The 24,920-nt window shown below is 47.0% G+C and overlaps 1 protein-coding gene across 1 annotated transcript in view; it reads left to right on the top strand.

Annotated features, from left to right (window-relative positions):
- The first annotated feature begins 10,224 nt into the window (after window positions 1–10,224).
- SPSB1 (splA/ryanodine receptor domain and SOCS box containing 1) overlaps window positions 10,225–24,920 on the top strand; it is a 67,926-nt gene continuing 53,230 nt past the window's right edge. Inside the window, exon 1 of the mRNA XM_077837467.1 lies at window positions 10,225–10,360. The gene's annotated coding sequence lies outside the window, so the exon portion shown is untranslated. The remainder of the gene's footprint in view (window positions 10,361–24,920) is intronic.

The raw sequence follows: 24,920 nt of genomic DNA, 5'->3' as shown, positions 1-24,920 counted from the left end.
AGGCAATTTATTAAAGGCCTAGTGAAGGTTTGTAAAGTGCTGGATCAAGGGTGTTAGATGAAGGGAGAGCATTATTATAGAGTCCTTGGGGGGTGTCTGTGTGTGTGTAAAGACACATTCACCATAAAATACCAACCAAAGTACTAGAAGGAGAACAGCAGCAAGCAAGATCTTTTGTGTGCCTTGCCTGTGTATTTCCTAGCTGCTGAGAGCAGATGCAGCTTCTTTTCCAGCAGCAGTATTCTGCCATGATGGTCAGACCGTCTATTAAACAAACCGCCCACACGCTGCAGTGTTATGACTTGCAGAGGGACTTTTTTACAGATACTTTTCAAAGCTTGAAGCCGCAGCCTTTCTCTAGGCACTTCAGTGTCTGGAGGCAAATGTGCTTTTGAGTCAGGCATCTCGCCAGCAGGGGGTGCTCTTTCCTAACTCAGAGAGAGCAGGACACCGAACCAGTTCTTTTCTCCTCCCAGTGCTGCAGTGCCTTGTACACAGGCCGTGCAGAGCGCAGCTGTCGGTGCGTCACTGACAGCACAATTACTAGAAACAAACTCCTCTGGGCTAGGCTGGGACACAATGTTTGCTTTAGTGGCCGCTCTTCTGTGGCAGGTCCCAAGCAGCCTGTAAGAGCACCATTGACTTTCTGTGGCTCCCTGTGTTTCCTCTATCATTTCGGGTCAGTAAGACCAGAAAATATTTTCTCTATTTCACATTCATACAGACTCCTTGTGCACGAACAAGATGACTCTGTGTGCAGGCCGTGACAGTGGGGTCCGCCTCCTGTGCACAGACTGGTGATGGTGCTATATAATAATGGCTGGGACAGCGCTATATGCCCAGGGGATAAAGGAGGGACGGTTGTCTTAGCTGTTAAGGTTATTGCAAATGCAGCGGTGATGATTAAAACCGTGTGCTTGTGAAGGGGCCCTTCTCTGGAGCAGTTTATGCATCTAGGCCAGTGCCTCAGGAATGCACACCCATTAAGGAGTCCAGAAGGGGTGTTATGACTGTTGCCCATGCATCCCAAGTTTAACTGGCTGGCTACCCGTATAAAAGATTATTTTAATTATTTTTGATGAGCATATTTTATGCAAAGAACTTTAGGGCTCTAGATGACCAATACCAGTGCAAAGTAGCCAGCGGGCATATGGTGCCCTGTGCAACTGGGGTGAGCAAAAGGAAATGGTGATCCAGAACATCAGTGCAAATCCCAACTCTTAAGAGTGGTGCCGTAAATGCTTTAGTGTTTGTGCAGACTAGACAGGGGCTTCCTTTAAAGTCTCGCTTGAAAAGAGCTTGTGTGGAGCTTCGTTTATTTGCTTGGCAAAGGTTGAAGTTCTGGGTTGACCCTGTTGGGATCTGAACCTGGGACGTGCAGGAGGCTGGCTGGCTGAAAAGAGCAGGGATTATGTTTGGCCTGCAGGAGTTCCCCTGGGATTCGCCATCCCCACGCCCTCATTTTTACTTCCTTCTCTATCACAATGACCCATCCTCTAGCTGAGGAGGTCTTGCTGATTGCATTATGAGCAGCCTTGGCAGGAATTCTACCTCCTGGGGATGCTGCTGTTTTAATAACGTCTCTTTCCCTCTGTTCAATAGAGTACTAGGTTACTCTGGCTCCAGCGCTGTACAATACAGACCCTCATTGTTCCGCCTGTCAGATTGTCTCCCTAGATTCCCACATGCAGAGCCTGCATGTAGCACGTAGATGCTTCCGGGCACTGCTCAGCCTTGCTGCCCCTGGGAACACCACAACTGTCCCCAGGCAAAGGGGGGTGGGAGGCTAGGAGAGATCTGGCTCCCTTAAAACAAGCTACACGGCTGCTGGGCTGCAGACTCTTTACACCAGGAGCCAAAAGGCAAAGTGCTGGGATTTATTTTAGATACAGTCTCCCAGCCTCCTGCTGATGGAGTAACTCCCGCAGGGCAAAAGGACCTCTATAAATCATGTAGCAGCATTTCGGCCAGTGCTTTCAAAAGCGAGGAGGGATAGGGTTGCCACCAGGCAGGGTTTTGACTCGCTTCTCCAGGGACTTGCTGGTTGACAGAAAATGTCATTTGCCAGGTTTTTTGCTCCATGCACATGCAACGATCTTAACTACTGGCTGGACGCTTCGTAGCTGGGAGTGCACCGCAGCTGCCTGGCTGGCACCTGGGTACTGCTCTGCATGCATGTGGTGTGCAAAGGGCAGATGTCAGCTAATGGGGAAGTGGTGACCAATCCCAGTCCCAGATCTTTCCAAACCTCATGTCATTTTCCGAGAGCTGAGCCTCTTCCCTGCAGCCCTGGGACCTAGTCTCTCCCACAGACCAGCCCCCCAAGTTGGGACCTGACCTCACAGCCAATTTTGCTGTGCCTCAGAGGTGGAAACACCATAAGTGATTTTGGGATCCCAACATGAGACACCTTAAAGAGGCCTGAATCTCACAAGAAGGTGCTTCGCAGGCCCTTTTAAGGTGCCTAAAGCCAAACATAGAGGTACCCGAAAGAAGTAATAATTTTTAAAAATCTTGGCTTAGGCCATGGGTAGAGCAGGAGAAGGCCTGTTCAATCAACAGGGTCCACTCCCCAGCCCAGCCAGAGTCTAGCTCTTCAAGCAGATTCAGTTTTAGGCAGTGGGCAATGGAATTTGTCAATTATCCCTTTCCTCCATTTTTTTCATTCAAAATTGAAATGTAGAGGGATTTAAAAATAAAACAAACAAAAAAGACCCCTCTCTTAGGAGCTGGTTGGATGTGAATATTAGTGATTCTAGCAAATAACTCAGTATCTTCATGGCCCTTGAGGATGCAGGAGAGTTAAATGTGACAAAAGTAAAGTGCACCTGAGACCAATTCTGTAGAAGCTGGAATGTCATCTGGAAAGAGGTTCCAAGGTCCCATCTGCTCCCAGAGAAGGTGTCCATCTTCAGAATGGACTGGCCAGATGTTCCAGAACCGTGTTTTCACCGTTTGCAACTGGTGTTTCCTCCAATCTGTCTGCTCCCCTTACCCTGCAATTGTACCCTTCTTGTATCTGTAACAAAAAGCTAGAACTGAACGTTTCTATCACCACCACATGCGTAACAGTTCTCCAGCAATCTGCAAATCACAGCCAAGTGAACACAAAAAGAGCAGGACAGATTAAGGGTGTTTAGCTCAAATATGCATTAATATCTGTCTGGCTAAGACCCCCTGGAACAGAACACCCTGGGCCTTCCCAGCTGTTAATCCAGAGATAAGAGTATCTTTTGGTTAGAAACAGCAGGAGACCTTCATATGCCAGGAACTGCATCAAAAGGACAGCCAAGGTTTGTGAGACAATCCCTCAGAACGAGTAAACTTGCACAACAGGTCACAAGGGGATAGTGATAAAGCCCTCTTTAGGGTTGTCTTTGACTTAAGAGTTGAAGATACAGGAGCTGGTTTTCTTCTCAGTAGCAGCATGTGGCTTGTCCACCTTGCTGAAAATATATGACATGGATATGTGACATGTAAGGGCAAACTCAACCCCCTTGTGGGGCCTGACTTTATTTGGGACTCAAAGAGCAAGTATCCTAGGAGACCTTGTTTCTGTTTCTAAACCCACCCATGACTCGAGGGCTACCCCCATACTTGCTTATATCACTGAAGTTAACATGCTGCACCTGCCATCGTGAGTCAGCAGAATTTATCCCACAGCTTTGGGCAGGCTTCTGAGTCCTGGTTGCAGGGTGAATCAATGAAGGAGCCCCGCATCCCTATGGGAGTGGGCGAGAGAGCCTACTAATCACATCCTCGTAGCCCTGCTAATCACATCTGTGTAGCCCAGTATGGTTGCACCCAGTGTAAATCAGAGGAAAAGTTAGTCCATATTGTCTTCAGAATAAGAGGCCTCATCTGGCTGCTGTGTTCTCTTGCAGTCTATCCGTGCTCAGAGGCCAGATACTAAGAATAGGGTGTCTTGAAAGAAGGTAATAATTAATAAAGTGACATTTACAAGTGTCACCATGGAGGCAGCATGGTGCATTATCATGAGAAAGAAACTTAAGTTCTCCCACGGAGTAGGGGCTTATTTTCTGCATGCTGGTTCAGACAGTCCTGATGGAAAAGTGTCCTTTTTCGCACATGAACTGGTACAGCATTCCCCCTTCCAGGCTGGTGCCAACTGCTTTACCTTTGGTCTTTCTGGGCAGTACCCTTTCAGACTGAGAGGGGGGAGGGTTTTGTGGTTATTAAGGAGCCAGACCAGGCCTTGAGACCTGTGCTCAATTTCCCAGTCTGGTGCAGACTGTATATGACTTCGGACATGTCATTGAATTGCTCACTTTGAAAAGAATACTTCTTTACTTACCAGGGATACAATGGGCCCTCCACAAGGTAAGTGAGGGGGTGCATATTGCATCAATTTAAGTTTTGGAATGGATGTAAAGGTTAGCCCCATGTAGAATGCATTGCAACAGCCTAATCTCAGTGGCCCAAAGCATCAAAGGTATATCGCTGCCTAACTCCCATTGGTAGAGCCCTGCATGGATACAAAATTTGAAACCACATCCGAGCCACAAACGTGGTCCGTGGATATAAAGCGGATATTTGCAGGCCTCTACCCATTGCGGGTTAGGTACCTAAAGATCCACCTTTGAGGCTCTGGGCCAAGTGACAAAGGCACGAATTGTCCAAGGTCCCACTGAAAATCCGGGGACAAGCCTGGCATGCTGACTCCATATCCTGTGCTAAGCATTACAGTGCCTTCAACATATAAGGTACTACATTTTAAAAAGTGACAAGTGATTTTGGCTGTCCAACTTTCAATATCTTAAAAGGGGCCTGATATGCGCACATTGCTGAGTGCCCCTGCTCTGAAAACCAGGCCCTTTTAAGGTGTTTCCAGTTGAGCACCCAAAATTCCTAGTCACTTTTTAAAATGTCAGCCAAGAAGCAGTGTCTATTAGGAAGAGGAGGGGTGGAATAATTTCCTTAGCTGTCTCTATTTTGTCACTCGTGCATCCTGAAATCCACCACTGCACTCTCTGCGGGCCAGATACATCCCCACTGTAACACTCCTGAAGTTATCCAAGGTACACCAGGGATGGATTTGGCCCAGTACATCAGGAAAGGGTTTTTTCCTTGTAGCTTGTACTAGGTTGGCCTCTCCAGTGGGTCTGCCCTGACCTCATCCTGCAAGAGAAAGAGCCACGAACTAACACATCCTTCTTGCCATTTTGATACGTTTTGTGCTGCACACCCCGGCAGGTGGGTTAGTTGAATGGGATCCCCTCATCTCCGCTGACAGAGGAAGCCAGATCAAATTTCAACTCCTGTAGGGATTTTGCCCCCCTGCTTCTCTCCAGCAGGCAAAAGGACTAGTAGTGTCCATCACACAGATTAAGAGAATCTTCTAACAAATGCCTAGTGCCTTTTCTCTCTGCTCTCTTGGTGAGTGTCTAACCTTTTATTTTTTTTTCCAGTTAAAGCCTTACTACTTCCCTTTCACTGTCCAGTCTTCCATGGAGCTGGTATCCCCAGTGTGTACATTGGGAGACCTGCCTATTCCACTGGAGAGCAGCTAACTGAGCCGTGGAGTTCACAGGCAGCTGGGTGGTGTCTTCGCTGTAGAATTCTCCCACCTGATGAACTTATTTTTGGGAGTCACCAATGACTTGGCCTCCTTCTCTGCAGGAGAACCTCACACTGGTTCACAAGGCAGCAAGGGAGCAGCAGCTATGTGCTCCTTTGGAATCTCCATGCAAGAGCTTTTAAGTTCACGCAGGGGCATGGTTCCCCTCTATGGTGCTGCAGCACTCTGTTGCCTCAGCTGTACTTCCCCTGGGGCACAACACACATGCGGTGAAAGAGGGACTTTCCCAACCCCTACGGTTAAGTATCAGTAAATCCAACGGGCTCTTTGTAAGCGATAGGGACTTAGAATCATAGAATATCAGGGTTGGAAGGGACCTCAGGAGATCATCTAGTCCAACCCCCTGCTCAGAGCAGGGCCAATCCCCAATTTTTGCCCCAGATCCCTAAATGGCCCCCTCAAGGATTGAACTCACAACCCTGGGTTTAGCAGGCCAATGCTCAAACCACTGAGCTATCCCTCCCCCCCAAGCAATGGGTCTTTGGAGGTTTGATCTCTAGTCAGTGGTAGATATTAAAAGTTTTAACCTCTTGATGGCTGTTTGGTGGCTTATGTGAAATGAGGTGGTAGGCTTCTAGCAGACACGGTCAGTGGAACCCTCACTGGCAGCATCAGGCGAGTCCAACAGAAACCTGCTCAATGCCACATGTGGGACCTCCAGGTCAGGTTTGCAGGGAAACTGGCACTGCTGCTGCCCTGGCTGTATCTATTCTGGGGGCCAACCAAAGACCTCAGACCTCATCCAACATCTTTCACAAGCAAAACATTCCAATACAAATTAAACAGTGAGCCGAAGGTGATACAACTACCCCTTTCTGGGTTACAAGGCCTTTTCAGCCTATGTTAACTTCCATGGGTCAGATATGCATTACATTAAGACCCCATTGACATCTTTCTGACAGTATAAAAGAGCCTTAAAGTAGGTGTAACGTAATTTAATGATGTCTACGCTGCCAGAATGGTGTAAAGAAGCCTCAGTGTAAATGAGAATGATTTAGAGTGGAATTGGTGTTTTTAAATACCAAAATAAAGATAGCCACAGTACTGAGTGTTAGTATCCATGCCACAATTTTCTGAGCAAAAATTTCTGCATGGAGATGTGTAATGCATGTGGGGCAGGACAAGAGACTTTAACAGCTGCAAAGAATTGATTCCCAGACAAAGAAGAATTAGCTCAGGCGGCTGTCACTGCAGTCCTGGCTAAACTTGGAGCTGTTACACAGGGCAAAATCTTGCACTCCCTACTCATTCCTTCTTCAAGCAAAACTCCCACTGACTTCAGCTGAGTGTGGAACTTCAGGGCTTGACCCACCACCTGTTCAAATAAAAAGCACACAGGGGGAAAAGTATGTATGTGGGATTTTCAAATCATCTCAGTGCTGCCACGGAAATGAATAGAAAACTTCCATTGGCTTAAATGGGGAAGAGTCAAGTTAATACAAAGTGGTTTTGAAAATGCCAGCTACCTATATATTTTTAACATTTGTTTCTCCCTTTTCTTTCCTGCAATACAGCGTGTTAAAGGATTTTGTGCTTTATCTTTAAATTCCCAGGTCCTACTAGGCCGCTAGAATAACTACCTTCATGTCATGTAAATGTACTATACTCCTAAACTCACCTAGTTACCTTGCAGTAAAAGCTATAGTGATTTGTCTCCACTAGGATTTTATAGTGGGATAGCTAATGTTAGTTATCCCACTGTGAGAACCTCCTCCTTTTTTGCAGCAAAGACAAGCCTATGATGTGCACAGAAAAGAATCCCCTTATGCGCTTCTGAACTTCAGTCATCACTAAAAAGAGCACAGCACACTAACAGGAGAAAGAAAAGGAGGACTTGTGGCACCTTAGAGACTAACCAATTTATTAGAGCATAAGCTTTCGTGAGCTACAGCTCACTTCATCGGATGAAGCTGTAGCTCACGAAAGCTTATGCTTTAATAAATTGGTTAGTCTCTAAGGTGCCACAAGTCCTCCTTTTCTTTTTACAGATACAGACTAACACGGCTGCTACTCTGAAAACTAACAGGAGAGAAAGTGTTCTGACTTAAACTGCATTTAGGTAGGCACAACACAGTTACACAACTTGAAGTATGATTCTTAGTTAAATGAAGGCTCTGCAGTGTAAAGATGCCTGAGCATAGATGAGAATCAGGCCCTTTCAAATTTAGCCAAGCCATAAGGCCTAACACTGCTTTTCTTGAGGAAAGTGTCATGGGATCTTTAATGACCACAGGCGGTCAGGACCGGATTTGAATGTCTCAACTCAAAATCCACCACCTTCTGCACCAGGATGGGGTACTGGTTCAATACTGACTGGGATGGCAGAGTGTCACCTACTGAACCATTCAGACCACTTCCTGCACCCCCTAGGTGGCCATTGGAGGTGCTCCATTCAATACTGATCAAGTTCAAGCTTGCTTAATTTATGAGAACTCATAAGTTCACAGCCCTAAATCGTATGGTTACAAACAGACCTTTCGCTTGGGAATACTGAAAATGCACCTCTTAAAAGGAGACCATCAAGTCAAATTTGTCCCACAATTTCCTTTTCGGAGAACCTAAAACCAATAGAATTGTTTTCATGATTTATTTTTTAATTAAACTGCGTTTTTTTAAATACGCCTTCCACTAAAGTGTTTGCAATGACTAGACGGTTCACAAACAAAAGTGGAACTGGGTTTATTTGTCCACAAATAAATAAAAATAAACAAAGTGTATAAATAGTAAAACAAAATGCTTTGTGCATTAATAACATAAGGTGTTATTTGTGACATAGGTAAGGAATTAGACAAGTAGAAATTTTTACCCTGCAGTGTTAGAATCACAGAATCATAGACTTTAAGGTCAGAAGGGACCATTATGATCCTCTAGTCTGACCTCCTGCACAACGCAGGCCACAGAATCTTACCCACCCACTACGGTAAGAAACCTCTAACCTATGTCTGAGCTAATGAAGTCCTCATATCGTGGTTTAAAGACTCTGAGGTGCAGAGAATCCTCCAGCAAGTGACTTATGCCCCATGCTGCAGAGGAAGGCGAAAAACCCCCAGGGCCTCTGCCAATCTGTCCTGGAGGAAAATTCCTTCCCGACCCCAAATATGGCAATCAGCTAAACCCTGGGCATGTGGACAAGACTCACCAGCCAAACACCCAGGAAAGAATTCTCTTTAGTAACTCAGATCCCACCCCATGTAACATCCCATCACAGGCCATTCGGCATATCTACCACTAATAGCTGAAGATCAATTAATTGCCAAAATTAGGCTATCCCATAGAATCATAGAATATCAGGGTTGGAAGGGACCTCAGAAGGTCATCTAGTCCAACCCTCTGCTCAAAGCAGGACTGATCCCCAATTAAATCATCCCAGCCAGGGCTTTGTCAAGCCTGACCTTAAAAAATCATCATATCATCCCTTTCATAAACTTATCAAGTGTTGCCAACTCTCATTCTATTTGATATTTTTCTCAAAATCCCAACTCCTGGAATCATGTGAGTAGGTGAGAATCTCTGCCTCTTTTTTTTTAAGTAAGCCTCTTGCCTTCATGGCGAGAGTGAAAGGTTTGAAAATGTGTCCCTAGGGTAACCCAAAAGGTCAAATAGGAGAAAGCCAATAAAAAGAACTGGCAGTGTATCATTTTTTAAATCTCATGATTTTTAAGCCATTTTTCTGATTTTATGGGGCCTGACTTGTGGCGTTTGAATGCTTGGGGCCGGCAGTATGCAGTGCAGCCCCCATCCTGCAAAGGCTTCTGCATATGCTCCACTTTTGCTACCAGAGGTGTCCTGAAGACATCCGTGGAACTAATCAGAGTAGTGTAGTTAAGCGGGGTGCATAAGTGTTTACAGGATCTAGGCTTTGGGTTGCAAACTCGTCAGTATCTGTTTGTAGGGTGCCTGGTACAATGGCCTTTTAGATCCCACCACAATCCGGTAAAAATCTGGATTTACATCACTTCCTAGCCCCCCGATCCTACCCCCAGCTCACAGAGGCATAGAAACGTAGGGCTGGAGGAAGGGACCTTGAGAAAACCGTCCAGCCCCCTGCATTGAGGCAGGACCAAGTAAACCTAGCCCTAGACCATCCCTGACAGCTGTTGGTCCAACCTGCTCTTAAACCCCCCCAATGAAGAGGATTCCACAGCCCCCCAGGAAAGAGGCCGGGTTGAGAAACTTTTTCCTGCTCTCTGTAGCTGGGGGGGGCTTTTCTCACCTCGGCACACCCAGCCCCGCTGCAAAGGGCAGGCGCGGCGCGGCGGGCCCGGGCAGAGGGCTCTTCCTGCTCCCGAGCTCGGCGGCGGCTCCCCCCGCCCCGCCGAGAGGAGGGGCCGGGAGCGGGGCGGTGCCAAGCGGCAGCTGGGAGCTATTTGGCCCATGTGATCCCGCCGGCCGGAGCTTCTTCGCGTCTGGCGCCCAGGAGGAGCCCGGCGAGAGCGGCTCCAGCCCTGACATTGTCCGGGGTGGGGCGGGGCGGGCCCCCACGAGGCGGCGGCCGCCCGGGAGGAGCCGGGCTTGCGTGCCAGGGGTGGGGGGCTGGTTTCCCCCCCTCGCAGTCGCTTGGGCATCCCAGCGGCCCTGCCCGGGGAGGACGCGGGCGAGGAGCCCCGAGGAAACCTGCCCGAGCTCCCCCCCCCCACCAACGAAGGACAAAGCGGCCCCCCGGCGGAGCCCGGAGCGGGGAGAGCCCGGCCTCGGCCGCTGCCATGCTCCGCGGCCCGGCGCGATAGGCAGCAGCCCTGCTCGGGGAGGAGGGCTCGCATGGTAAGAAGCGGGGCTCCCTGGGGCCGGGGCCGGGGGGGCGGCGGATGTGCCCCTTCCCCAAGGGCCAGCGGGTGCCGGCGGCGGGCTGGCCGAGCCTGCCCCGGGCGCCCTTGGCGTGCAGCGCCCCGGCTGCGGGCGGGCGGCCCCTGGGACAAGCCACCGGCTGTCTCGCAGGGCGCGGGGCGGGGCGGGCAGGGTGCTCGTGGGTGCTCGGTCGCCCCGGGGGCAGCCGCCGGGAAAGGGCCCCCGCCCCCGAAGCTGCGGGGCGGGATGGAGGGTCCGGGGGCGGGGTGGAGTAACGTGGGCATCCCTCGCCCATCGCAGGAAACCGTTAGCAGCCCGGGAAAGGCGGCGTGGAGCCGGGCGGCTCCGGCGCGAAGGGGTTAATGGAAACTTGGCGAGGGACCGGTCCTCCCTTCCCACCTTCTGTGGCTTCAGTTTCCTGTGGAGCGGCCCACACTGGGGTAGAGACAAGTACCGCGCTTGTGTGCCGGCCCCTCTCTCTTCTCTGCCGCCCTCCTCCCCCAAAACGCCCCGCTTTAAGGGAGCTCTCACCTGTGGCGCTTCTGCTGAGCGGGTGAATTCCCTTTCCTGCTCCATCTCCTCTCCTCACCTTGCCAACAGTCAGTATTTCTCTTCTCCGCCCTCCCCCGCAGCACCTTAAGATGCAGCTGCTGTGCAAACACTGGCTCTTGAAAACTGAGTTGGCATGTGGATTTTTCCTCCCTCTTCAAGTTCACAGCGAAGAACTTTTTTTTTTTCTTCTAGTAACTGAACTAGCTCAATGCAAATCTTAAAAAAAAAAAAAAAAAAAAAAAAAAGAAAAGAAAAAACCCCAAACTAAACAGTACATAACTCTGATTCCTCTACGCTTTATGCCCTTGTTTGTGCAACTTAAAGGAGCTGTTGTAGCATCTTCACCATAGGGCAAAAGTGAATGGTAGAGTCCTTTTCAGATGCAAATTACTTAAGATTAGCTGGGCTAATGGTAAGTGCCAGTTGTCAACAGAGCTGTCAGCTGGGGACCTGGGCAAATGCTTTATTTCCTTTATCAGAAAATCAAGTGATTGGGATGCAAGGAAATGTTTAACAGCCAGAGGTCATCTTCTGCCCTGGGTGTGTGTGTGTGAGAAAGGCAAACACTGATAATGTCGATTTAAACTAACTAAGGAAATAGGTTTGTTTGTTAAGTGTATGCCTTACAGTGCTGCTTTGAATGGTCTGTGGAGCACACCTTGCAAATCTAATGAACATGGTTATTTTTACAACATGGTCATCTTGGTAGTATAAGAAGACCTCAGCCTGGTCCTAAATAGTTGGTGTCTGTCATTTCCATGACAAAATACTCTTGACAAGTAAAGATGAAATGCAGTTAATTTGAGACACCAGGTGGGTGAGGTAATATTGGACCAACTTCTGTTGGTAAAAGAGATGAGCTTTTGAGCTTTCGCAGAGCTCTTCATGGTGGGGTGGGGGATGTCTCCTAGTTTGTTTGGTGTTTGTAGCTTCCTGACTGAGCCAATGGCTAATGAACAACCGGACGCCTCATGAGCTACACCTAAACTAAGTGTTCATTGTAAAAGGTCTACCTACTGTCCTGCTTGAAGCATCCTTTTGGGTCGGACTTAGGGCTGCTCTACACTGGGAACTTGCATTGGCATAGCTCATGCCTCAGGGATGTGAAAAATCCACACCCCATAGAGATATAATTATACTGACCTCAGCCCCTCTGTAGACAGGGCTGGGTCCATGGGAGAACTGTGAGAGAGCTTTCCCACTACTGTTTCTGGTGTAGTTGTCTACACTTGAAATGCTACTTGCAAGTATAGACAAGCTCTAAGTGATTGTTGTCATTTTTACAATCAGCCTTCCTGAGGGGGAATTGAGCTTTTTACTCCTGTCAGCAATGCAGGACAGATACAGCTTGGGGAGGGGAAGGGTTGATTTTAATTTTTTGGTTTTTTTTATGTATATGTTTTGCTTCATCCATTCAGAATGTAACCAGCAGGCTCTGTAACAGAGAAGTACTGTTTAAATTATAGATTTGCAGCACTGCTGTAACCATGTTGGTCCCAGGCCATGAAAGAGACAAAGTGAGAGAGAGAATACCTTTTGTTGGATTAACTTCTATTGCTGAAAGAGCAGATGTGAAGAAGAGCTCTTTGGAGATTGAAAGCTTCTCTTTAAGCAACAGAAGGCGATTGCCTCACTCACCTCTTCTCTCTAATTTATAGCCTCAGGTTGAAGGCCTGATCCTCTGAGCAGTCCATGTGCAGAATTCCCATTCATTATAACCAGGGATCTGTTTACATGGGACTGTAGAATGGGATGGGGGATGACAATTGTAAGGGTGGGTGGGGGACAGCCCTGTGAGCAGAGCCAGTTGATATGAAGTGCATTGGGAATAAGATGGAACTATTCCACTTCTTATAAAGTAATCTAAAAGTTAAATGGCACCTTCAAGAGGGACTTAAAAATTGATACAGGGAATACACTCTTCCCTTCTCCCCCCCCTCCCCCCCAAATAGGGTGACATTTAAATGCTAAATACACCGAACTGCTCTGTCAACCTGTCTGGCCGTGCCTTGGCTGTTCTGGCTTTATCAAGAACGAAGATGACTGACCTATTGAGGTGTAATTTATTCCTCCCTCCTTCTGCCCATTCATCTTTTTGGTATGGCAGAGGCAATAGGAATCATAATTGTTTCACAGCAGAGTATTCCCCTGGAGGGGGACTGTGCTGGTGCAGCTTAGTGCATTGTCTCCGTTTCTTCAGAGATCACTGAAGTGCATTATAATGTGATTGGGAGTTTGTTTTTTTGGATCCTGTATGTTGGATGTGTCTAAGCTGTGGTCTGGTTTTCTGGGAACTAATTTGCCGTAATGGTGTATTGTCCTGTGGAGTCAGGTGGCTTCATGTGGATCGTGGGCACAAAATGAGTTGGTTTAATATTCAGTCCCTCCCACCAGTAAGCTATAAATGGTGCACTTTAAAATGGGCTGGTTAGGAATTGATGAAGGCATTTGATTTGTAGTTGAGCCAGTTAGTCCACTGGAATTCCTAGCCCTATGGATTTGTACATAAGCTGTTGCATACTGTGGCACTAACGCTGCATAAACTGATTAATTTTCAAGTTCAAGGAGTCTTAATCCAGTAAGTTTTTATTTATTTTATTTTCATAGTTCAGTGGTATTTACAGGGGACCCTGAGGATACCTTTATTTGTATTAGAGTGTTTGATTCATAGTTCATGGGGGGGGGGGAAGGGGAGTTAAATTGTTCATCATTTCCCCCAGAACTGTTCAGGAAAAAATCCCATAAAGCATGCGTTCAACCTGATGTAATTATGACTGACAATCTTTTTAACTTTCAAGACTCAGTTTTGTCTCCATTTCTTTTATCTGGTCTCTGGTCTAACACTGCAGTGTATTGTACTTCTTGTCACACTTTTCCATGAGTTTTTAAAAGTGAAATGAAGTATGGCCGCTGAGGACAGTGTCCCCATTGTCTCCTGCCCGGTGCAAAGATGTGGGCTGCTTGCCCTGGAGGTCTTGCTTGTCTTGTAAATGTAGCTGAAGATGCAGCTGATTCTTCAGCTGATATGATGCTGTTCATTCATGGGTGCAGCATTTGCAACAAAGAGGGTAGCAACAGCTTCTTCCTCTGTGTGTGGTGGCGGGGAGGGGAAGGTATTACATGCCGGTCTAGGTTCATGTGGTAGGCTGATATGGTGAGCAGTTGGAGTACTCAGCGCTTACCTATGCTCTTCCCGCACCAGCGGCACTTACTTCAAGAGCAGCTGGCTGGCAGTTCATCAGGATGAAGTTAATAAGGATGGAAGCAGGTTCTGACTTGGAACTCTAAACCAGCCTAAAAGCAGGGCTCCACTACTCACATGTAAGAAAAAGAGACGGGGGTTGGGATGAGAGGAGGGAGTTGCTCCCGGTCCTCAAGGGTTTGGTTAGATGAGGGAAATCTGTGCCAATGTGCATGCATCAGGCTCTTTCAGTCCAGCTACGCCAGTGCATAGCCCTAATGTAGATGCTGCAGCAGTGCAGTTTACACCCGGTGTTTAAAGGGGTAAGTCACAACAGTGTAATATCTACAGGAGAAGCTTGCACTGATATTGTAGTAGGGGCAGTAATACCGCTAGAGCTCCCTAACAGCATGGATTGCAATGATTGATTTGGTGCTGATTTCCCTGACCTGGACGTCACCCAAGACGGAGACCTGTCAAATGAGCAGCCCTGCTCTTCATGTGAGCAGACTAATAATGGGAGAGTTATTTAATCTCTCGCACTAGTGGTTCCTGTAGAGGGCTGGGGCAGGGCACTAATTAGTTGCATGATGAGCTCCTGAAGAGATTGTGCAATCAAGGGTAATGCTTGTGGGATATAAAAAGTGAATATGTGTCTGAGAACGGAGGCTTCCAAACCGTGGTCTGTGGAGTTCTTGCTGCTGGTCTTCAGAGTTGGCTCGTGTCAATGTGCTGACTCACTTCCAGCTACTACATTGTATTACACAGCAAACTACTTCCCTAATGTTGCTCTTCCATGTAAGCAATTGCTGGAGTTACCACAAGGACGTTATTGTTGCACATGGGCAAATGGGGGAGTGACACATGCTATTGCAAGTGGGTCTGTCCAAGAGACTATATTTTTATTGAGATGCAGTCCAAAGTCTGGAGAAAGCTTGAGGACCTTAGAACAGGAGTGGAAACCAACCCAGGGCAAACTCTTGCGAGATGATTGTAGTTACCTTAAAGCCTACTGGCCCATTCCACTAATGCCACAGGAAACGTTGCTCTATCAAACAATGCCTTTTGCTGTGGGGGGAGTATAGGAACAGACTTCCAAAGTAAGTAGCTAATAAGTTTTGTATGGTGAGACCCACCTATCTGAGCTGAGTGGCTTGGTGGAGATCTTGGCAGTGGCATGATTGAAGGAGACTTTTGTGTGTAGAAGGATGTTTCTAGGGACAACTTATGGTGCGTCATTGAATTAAATGTAACAGAAAACTGTTAAAAACAAAACAGGAAGTCTTGAAACTTGGGGTTGGAAAAAAACAAACCCACTGCTGAGGCTGGATAAGAACTTCAGTAATGGGATATTTAAGACCACAGACTTCTTTTAGTGTGCAGTTGTGTCAAAACAGCAGAACACCTAGTTCCAATGTGCAAGTAGGGGAGGGATTCTAGCAGCCAGGATCCCTGGGCTCACTTGGAAATGTGCAAGTTTGGCATTATTGACTTTCTCAGTTTACAAATAATTGTACAAACCACACACATGGGCACTAAATACTGTCGCTAAAAGCAAAAACCCTTTGTAACAAAATCAGGAAGGGCACACAGCCAGATTCGGAGCAGATGTTCCACACTCAGAATACTGAACAGTCTGCTGCATGGGCTTCCGGCCCCTTACCACATCAGATTTGAGCTCCTGTCCTTCACTTTCAAGGCCCTGCACAATCTCTGCTCTAACTTCCTCCTGCTGATATCTGCCTCTTGGCTGTGCTTTCACTGCAGAAAGGGTGAGTGTGGCTTTTTATTTTGCGTCAAGGAAGCAAACAATGTAAAATCCCCATGCAGACAAGGCACAAGTAGTTGCCTCGATATGGCAAGTTGAGGTCAACCCTACTTAACCTCCTTCCACTACCTTCCATCAAGCTATCTTGATGTAAAAACCCTCTTTGTCTTTTTTGCAGTAAAGACAACCTCAGGTTTCGTGGCTTGTTTTCAGCTTGGCCTCTTCATGCTGCTCCTCTGTTTGGAATTTACTCTCTATTTTTGTAGGGACGAACTCACTTTGCCCTCTAAAGCACATCTTACGCTAGTATAAATCAGTAGCCATTTTAATTGCCCCCCGTCTCCTCTTATGTTAACAAACACATTTCAGTGACTGGGGAGAGATGCATAAATGTAGCCTGGCACGTTTCTTTTCAAGTGAAACTACACAGGTAAATCTGTGTTGAAGCAAATCTGTGCTTGTAAGGCCGAAAGCGAAACTTGAGTCACTGTTAGAACTTGCTCCAATGCCTCCCTCCCTTTGCTCAGAGTCCAATCTTAGTGGCTTTTAAAGCCAAGGTAGAGTAAAGCAGTAGGTCCTGCATAGCCACGTGATCTCATAGAAGACTATCCAGCAGAGAGCATGTGCACTAAGGCAAGTTTAGGGGAATTAAACACTAGCAAGCTTCCACGTTGTATGTGATACAAGAAAGGAAACTGGAACATCTGGATTTGGTTATTATATGCCTAATTTTGGGTTTGGGGTCACATGTCACATTCCCCTGACATGGCCCTATCTGTTACCACACTATAAACTTGGCTGCCATTCTTCAAATGCAAATGAAGAGGGGGAAGAACTTAGAGCTAATTATAAGGCCTTGGTGAGCTTTGCATCTCGCTACTGGGTTGATTAAGTGCTCATTAGTATGCTTGACCATAGGCCTGTGAGGATCTCCCTCTCCGCCCCCTGCCAAATCAGTGTGTCTTGCTTTGTCCTGATACAACCACGTTGTGAACTCTCATTTCTTGGCTGGAAGGAGGCTGCTTTGTGCCATGTGGTCACAGTACAAACAATTTTCTCAGTTGAATGGGGATCAGATAGGCTTCCAGGTTCTTGGTCCTTGTGAAAGAGGCATTGGAACCTCAAGACAATAGGTGCTGTCCTTGGTACATCTTCTTAAATAGCTGTGGCAGTGTAGCTGTAAGTGGGGGTTGGGAGATGTGTTGCACAGCTGCCCTGTGTGTGCGTGCATGATGGTAATAAAGACAGGACTTTAGATAACTGCCTCCCAAAACATCTGGATGCAGAGCTGGAGTTGTACTAACTTGAGGATTTGTAGCCTTCTTGAAGTGTGGGTTCTGAAGCACTGAAACTGCCCAGGGTTTTTTTTTTCCAGATGAGAGGGGCATGGTGGGAAGGAAAGAAGGTTCTTGTATGTTTAAAGCATCCTTTAGGACAGAGGGCTTTTCTTCTATTGGGTGGGGAAGGGATGGGCAGAAGTGAAGATCTGGTCTAAACTCAGTTTTCCCAGCATAACTATTTTGGTTAGTGGTATGACTTTCATTTGACCAACATAGCTGTACCTGTACAACCCCTAGTATGGGCACAGCTATATTGGTATAAAACTGCCTTATATTGGTATAACTTATTCCGGCACAAGAAGGGGGAGTAAACTTAACTGGAATAAATCACTTTTATGTTACTGTAATTGTGCTCACATTGGGGAACTGCTTTAACTGTACTGATGTAGTTAAAGCAGTACAAGAGTAGATAAAGCCATGGATAATTCTGATTGACACAAGTTTCCTGGAACCCACTTCCTTACTTCATTTTGATGAACAGTCCTTGTGTTCTCTGGATACTATGATAAAAAATGACCATTCCTCCTTCTAGCCACCAGGCAACAAAGTAGTGAGAATAAGTCTATTCTCCTTCTACCGAGATCTTAAAGATTTAGGGAGTTATTTCCAGCAGAGCTGGTCACATGTGACTTCCAGACAAGGTTACAGCTGCTTGATTACTTAGCAATCATTTATTTATAGGCTAATGGAAAGAGCCATACTCATTGACCAGTTTCAAGTTATCCTGATGGATCGATTATTCCCGCTTTCCGTCACAAAGAGCTTCCTCAGCCAGTGCCTCTTGCGTCCTTTTGGTTTATGTTTAGCCTAGATCTTCATTCAAAATACTAGTCAGTGGTGAGGCACAGGGCTGGAGCCACTGAAAAATTTATAGCTTGATGTCTTTGTTACAAGCAAAGCACCAGCAAACTGTGCTGGGGAAGGAATGTCCTTGTGGGTGCAGGCCGATAACTGAATAGGGATAATAGCATTTTGCAACAGTAGTTCTCTGGAATCTGAAATGGAGTGGAGAGATGGTTGAATTTCATGTGTCTTTGTTGGTCTGATAGAGTGTGTAAGCCAGGGCCTGAGTGGTGCTTGTGTTTTGGAGATTCTCGGACAGTTCTCTATTCCTTTGGGGTTTTGTTAACCTTATCGGGTTCAGCAGCAAGAGCGAGGGCTCGTATGGATGTCCTCTCTCCTTAATGGATACTGCTGCCTTCAGCAGCTCACTTAGCGCTCATCAGCTATAAATAGCCTGGTTGGTGGGAGGCTGCCAGGATCAGGGAGCCTTTTACCACTGCAGTAAAAGCCCTGATACAGGTGCTCCTCTCTCTCTCTCCATTATTGCTTAATCTTAACACTGAGACTTTGTTTTAACAAGAATGCTCCTCTGGTTTCACTTAAATCTCTTAGAAATCCTTGTGTGGACACACTTAGTTTGGCTTAGGTTAAATCAGTTAGGAATTTATTTAAGCTGAAATAAGCCACCCCTAAACTGAAGCGCGTGTACACACAGGTTGCTCCAGTCGAACAGCCATTAAACCGAGGACAAGGCCTGCGTTTCAGTGGGAGGTTCTGCTGGCAGCTAGCTCGCTCCAGCTGAATGAAGAAACTCCACCAAAATGCAGTGGGTCTGTATATTAATCCAGTTTGTGAGGCCTCTGGCGCGTGTTGGGCAAGCAGTTGTTTGCTCTCTGCTGAACCTTGGACATGGTTGTGAGGGGGTAAAGAGCACTAAAGTGGGCTGCAAGCCAGCTCTGTCCTGTTTAGAGCAAGCTTTAAAAATAAGCTGTTGTTGACAGGTAGAAATGCTCTGTCGCCATTCTGTGGGGAGGGAAAGAGTATCACAGTCAGGGGGATGTCTGCATGGCCCTCTTGCCTCAGAAATGAGTGGTTGGGGAAGTCTGTTTTTCAGAGGGGAAACTAAGTTGTAATAAGTGACTTGCCTGACTTCACGCAGGAAGTTTCTGGCAGAGCTGGGAATTGAACCCAGATCTCCACAGTCCCCTGCCTTAACTGCAAGGCCATTCTTCCGGTGTCGGACACCCCTTCCCACAAAAGGCTGGGAGAGCTGTACTGACTCACAGTGTGCACATTTTTTCCCATCTCCAGCTCTTGCTTAGTCACAGTCATGCTGCTTGAGTTCTCCTCAGCTGGAAGTATAGGGTAGCAAGTTGCTATTCCAAACACTTCATCATTTTCCTTGAGTCCAGTGAGCTTTAAACCTATGTTTCCTAGTGCTGGCTTGTCCAGCCATCTCAAATAGATCGAGGTTAAGTGTACCGCCATTTAGTCGGCTCAAACAGTTCATCAGGTCAGCCTTTGAGCCAAGCAAATTTCAGACTGTTCTGACCAACGTTCTGCCTGTGGGAACCTACCTTGCTAGTTTGGGAAAATCCTGTGTGACAAACCTTATTGAATTAAGTTTAAGTGTTTTAGGAGCTCATTGTATTCAAAATGCAATTGTTTGTATTGTTGTAGGATTGTGTGTAACTTCTTTAGGAGATGTGGCCGGTGTAAACCTTTGGGAAGTGTTATGAGCTTCAAAGGACTCTGTGAAACAATGGGCTAGACAGACCAAGCGAAGTGGGATACTTAGGAAGTACTTGGGAGGCCGGGAAGGTAACTTCTGAACTCTGGACCAGTCCTTTGGGTTTCTCCTCAGGGAGCAGTTCCATTGTCTGCTGATCACCTGTTATGTACGGACAAACTCAAAGGCTCAAACTGGATAAGAGTGCTTCTCAGATTCAAGTCCGTGCTTGTTCTGAGCCAAGCCAGTTATGTACTTATGACCTCAGAAGGGCTTGGTGTTTGAAGGACCCGTTCCGCATCCCAGAGCCCTTGCTGCAGTCAGGGGTGATCTCTGGCAAGCTATCAGCTTGCAGGTAGGTTTTTATTGTTAATGTACCTTGTCTAATGCTGGTACATGAAGAATAATGCTTAGAAAGGGCTGCATGGTAACTGGGATAATTACACTGTTTGTAGCCTCCAAGGAAGGAAGGCCAAGCAGGCTTGCTGTGCAGTCAACTGCTGGGGATTCACAGTGTAGGCGGTGAACTGACTGGCCCATTTCCAGGCCTCACAGAAGTGCAGGAGGAGACAAGAGGAGCCAGGCTACTAGAGCAGGTTCCTTTGCTGGGCCATAGAGGGGGAAATACGGGTGCAGTTGCCCTGAACCGTGACACGGCATGTTTGTCCGAACTCTCCCCTTTCCTGCAGGCCTCTTGCTGTGCTGACCAGGGCTTCTGGAAGTGGTGCCTTCTCTTAGCAACTGAGGAGGCTCTGTTCTTTCACAGCCTAACTGCGAGGCAGGAGAGGAGAGCTCTAGGGTGTCTGAAATGACTAGGATCCAAAGAATGCAGCCTTGCGCTACACGTGGCTTTGCATCTGGTATGTAAAGGAGGAAACATGCCCACAGAATTACTTAATTTTTTCAGTGTTAGGCGCGTGTGACTGGGAACCAGGATGTCTGATTCCTTTTCCTGGGAATGGCTCTCCTGTGGTGTGACACCGTGGGAATGGCTCTCCTGTGGTGTGATACCGTGGGAATGTTACTTAATCTCTGTGCCTCAGTTTCCCTGATTGTGAAAAGGGGTTGGTGTATCTGCTTCACAGAAGGGGTTGTGGCAGTGTTTGTAAATGACTTGGATCCTTGACTGAAAGGTGCAGCGGTAGCATTTAATAATTAGCTTGTGTGTGCATGCATTCTGTATAAACCACTTCACAACAATCTGTGAGGTAGGCAAATATCTATCGGATGTTAAACTTGTCTGTTTCCAGACTTAACTAGTGGGTCTGGAGCATTGGGGGGGGCTGTTGGCCCAGCCAGGACTAGTATGCCAGGAGGTCCTGGCTTCCATTTCTGTGTTTAGAAGTAGCATGGTCCAGTAGACTAATTATCAATGCTGAATAGGATTGGCGTTTTCCCACAATCTTATGTAGTATGTTTACACTGCACAGTACACGTGTGTTGAAATAGTTTATAATATGGCTTTGCTAATATGCAGTTATGCACTTATATAATTTTACTGGCAGAGGTGATGCAAGGTAACTCCGGGTATGTCTACACTGCCAAGACACAGCCTGCGCCAAAAGACGGGGTTTGCCAGGCTGTTTAGGAACACCCCCTCCCCGAGTGATGGTAGCTAACTTGACAGAAGCATTCTGGGCCCTTGGGTTTAGGTCGGGATAGCTATGGCACTTGTGGGGGTGTTTGTTATCCCCTGGACTGACATAGCTATGTCCACCTAACTTCAGTGTAGACTAGATCTAAGAGTGAATTCCTCCTGCAAACTACACTCCAGCGGATGACTGGCTCCAGTGTTGTGTGTCCCAGATGCTGTAGAGGGGTATCATTCCTGACCAGTGTAGGGCTGTGCAGAGCAAAGGCCATTGTCTGTTCAGCATACAAAAGAGTTTAGAAGTTCACTATCAAGATGATCCTAAGTTGCACCTAGTTGTCCAGCTTGGTTGACTGGAACAGAGGGAAACTGAGACTTGCTTGCAACGAGATGCAGGGAGTTGGTGGCACTTCTAGACTTGGTCGCTTTTGGTCTGACCAGTGGACAGGCTTCACCTCCCTCTGAACTTAAGGTTTTCCTGGCTCTGATGAAATGTGGGTTGCAGTTACTCTGTATTGTGACAGGTTTACATGGTGGCAGGCTCCATAGTAGTGACACTCTAATTAGCTTCTCCCACTCTAGTCATAACAATTCTGCAGTCTTGGAAACTAAAATGTTAATGCAGCTTTGGTACAATCTCGAGGCAAACCCTACCGGAGTTAACAAATGAGTGTTGTTGAGGCTGGCGCCAGCCTGAACTCTCCAGGAGTGCTCTAAGAGTGAAGAGACACGAGTTCGGCTTACAGTGCTCTTTCAAAGATGTATGATCAGGGCTAGGAGTGGGTCTAGTCTGTGGAATATTGGAGGGGTTAAATCTGTGATTTTAATGCTGCTGAAAGGGGCTCGATCAATGATGCCATTTTCTGCACTATTGAATCTGCAGCAACATGAGCTTCCTCAGCCCTGACCTAGAAGGATCATTTCTAGGGGTTGAAGGCTTCTTTGACGTCCTTGACCTCTCCCCAACAAGGCTGACTGGTGTTAAAGGCATATGCTGGGCTCGCACACACCCACCCAACTTGGTGAATAGCTACAGCACAGTAACAACTCTGTCCCTACCAATCTGGGTATAAAGCTGTGACTTAGAGGTGAAATACTGCATAACTCATCAGTCCTCTGCGCCATCAGGCTGCATGCAAACTGGCTCCTGGTGTGCTGTTGATCTGGAAGGGGAGCATGTGCTCATAAGAGGGGTTTCGTTGGTGGAAGAACCCCTGTATGTGGAGGGAGGTCAGGGATGCTGCTGCTAAAGGGACAGACGGATGCATGAGAGAGATGCTCACTCAGTCGCCAGTGACGATCGCATTCGCAGCGTGGTGCTGTGCCTGAGATTGGGCTTTAGGTCCAGGGTTCTCTGGCCACTGGTGCTTGTAGCATTCTGGCAGCATTAGCTTGCCCCAAGGGAGTGTGGTTTAGTGGATTGAGGACAGGGCTGGGAGCCAGGAGGAATTGTAGGCTAATCTCACCTGTACCTCTGACTTGCTGTGTGGCCTTGAACAGGTCCCTTAATGCGTCAGCCCTGTCTTTACAGAAGGAGAAATCTGCTGAGTCAGGCTGTTGGGAGAACTGAAGTTGGTATGCTGCTGATTTGCACGGCGTTGCCTTCTGGCTAATGCAGGAAGCAGCGTTGCTTGGTTTTGGTGGGCGATTTCTCATGATGTGTGGACTCATTTTGACTGGGTGGGGGAATGAATCAATCCTGTCGACACCCTGGAAATGCAGGAGCTGGGCACTGTGGCTAGAGCATGCTGCCTGGAACTGCTGGTGCATGCCGGAAGCCTTTCCACCCTCATTTCTGGACGCTGGCTCATGGCAAGTCAGAAGTTGGAAGGAATTTTTTTTGGATGCGTTCCTGACATCATTCAGAGGAGATAAGCAAGGATACTTGCAGCAGAGGCTTTCTTGGATGTCACCTGCCTTCTAGCCCTCCCCTTCCCTATGGATCGTGAGTCATCAGCATGGCTTGATGAGTTTCTGCGGCAGCCTCATTATTAAGCTGCAAAATAGCCGTCCTGAAGACTGAAACATGTTTCTTTTAATATTTGAAACCTTCTGACTCAGTGCAAGCCTTAACAATAAACTTCCTTTGAAAGGAAACTGGGATTGATGCCTCAAGCAAACATGCCGATAAACAGAATGTATAAATCCTGGCGTAGCTTTTAATTCCTGGCTCATATGTTGCTTGGGTCACAAGTGCGCAGGGTTTGAGCCTCTGTTGGAGAACCACTGCACCGCCAGCCCTTGATAGCCTGTACTAGAAAGGGAGATGGGAGAAGAATGACAGCTGGTGTGAGACTGGCTTCAGGTGTCCGCAAACTTGCTCAGTGTTTGCATGGATGTAACCAGTGCTGTTGGGCCTGCATTTCCTGGTGTTCAACACCCCTCTTAAGGGAGGAAAGTGGAACTTAAATCCCCAGCCATTAGCCAGTGGAAGAAAAATCTGAAGACTTAAACCAGACTGCAAAACTCAACATCTGAGTTACTGTTACTCCTCTAACCAGAAAGCTTGGACCACTCTGCATTTCCCTTCCTTTTAAAAGAAGGCCCTGACTTCAGAGGATGGTTGAGCTGTTGTCATCCTGAAGGTTCGTTCTTCCTCCTTTTCCCCATTCAGTCGTGATTCTGATAGATCAGTAGCAGTGCCTTTAGGCTGAGCATTCCTGGCTGACACCCCTTGTCTCTTATAAGCACATTATTCCCAGAGGAATATCACCTAATGCAACCTTCTGTGTATGATCTATCTTCTTAAAACTCAGGGTCCCTCCAGAGCTTAGAAGTGACTCTGAGCCCCCAAAAATTAATGGGTTTTCTTCCTGTGCTAGGCTCATAAAATCTAGTGGCATCAAATGCTTGTTGTGTAACATGAGGAAGCTTTAACTATGTTGGCTGGAGAAGTTCTGCCATTCTCCAGTATCTGGAGAGTCTGCTGCTTGTGACTTTCACGTCCAATAATATGGACAACTACCTTGTTCGTGGAGGTGTATGTGGAAATGCTAGGGTGAGACAAACATTTTTGGGAATTAGAACTGTACTATTTCTAATGGGAAATTATGTGGAAGGGACACTGAAGTCCACACTGGTTACTTTAAAAACAACTGGGTGAAAAAGATAGGAAAGTGGGTGTGGGCACACAAGTTTGGTTTCTCAGTGTTTTAATTAGAGAATGGTATCCTAAACTTACAAGGAAAAGCTCTTGTTTGTTCATTTCTGAATGAATAATTTCATTATTCTTGTTTGTTTATTGCACGTGCCTCTCTGACTGGCTTATTGTAAACGTCCAGCCATTGTACTGACTGTCCACTCCAGCACACCTCTCCTGCATAAGCCCAATATAAAAATGTAGAGAAGCCATTTTTCATGTGCTCTGCCTATTCCTGATTGTTTTATGGTCTGTGCATGGCTGGCTGGTTGAAAAAACCAAATTTTCATGTATAGAGAAAACCATGCTTGAAACTAACTCCCCCTCGAAGCAAGATAAAGTTGATGCGATTATAAATCAGTAAACTGGCTGCAGGTTCTGAGTGTATTGGCCTGTGTCTGTAGAAGCCTGTGAATATTGTCTTTTAAAAAAAAAAAAAAAAAGAGGCATCTG

The sequence above is a fragment of the Eretmochelys imbricata genome, chromosome 18 (genome assembly GCF_965152235.1).
Source record: "Eretmochelys imbricata isolate rEreImb1 chromosome 18, rEreImb1.hap1, whole genome shotgun sequence".
NCBI classification, from domain to species: domain Eukaryota; kingdom Metazoa; phylum Chordata; order Testudines; family Cheloniidae; genus Eretmochelys; species Eretmochelys imbricata.
Note: the sequence above shows the minus strand (reverse complement) of the source record. Positions and strands in the feature narration are given on the sequence as shown.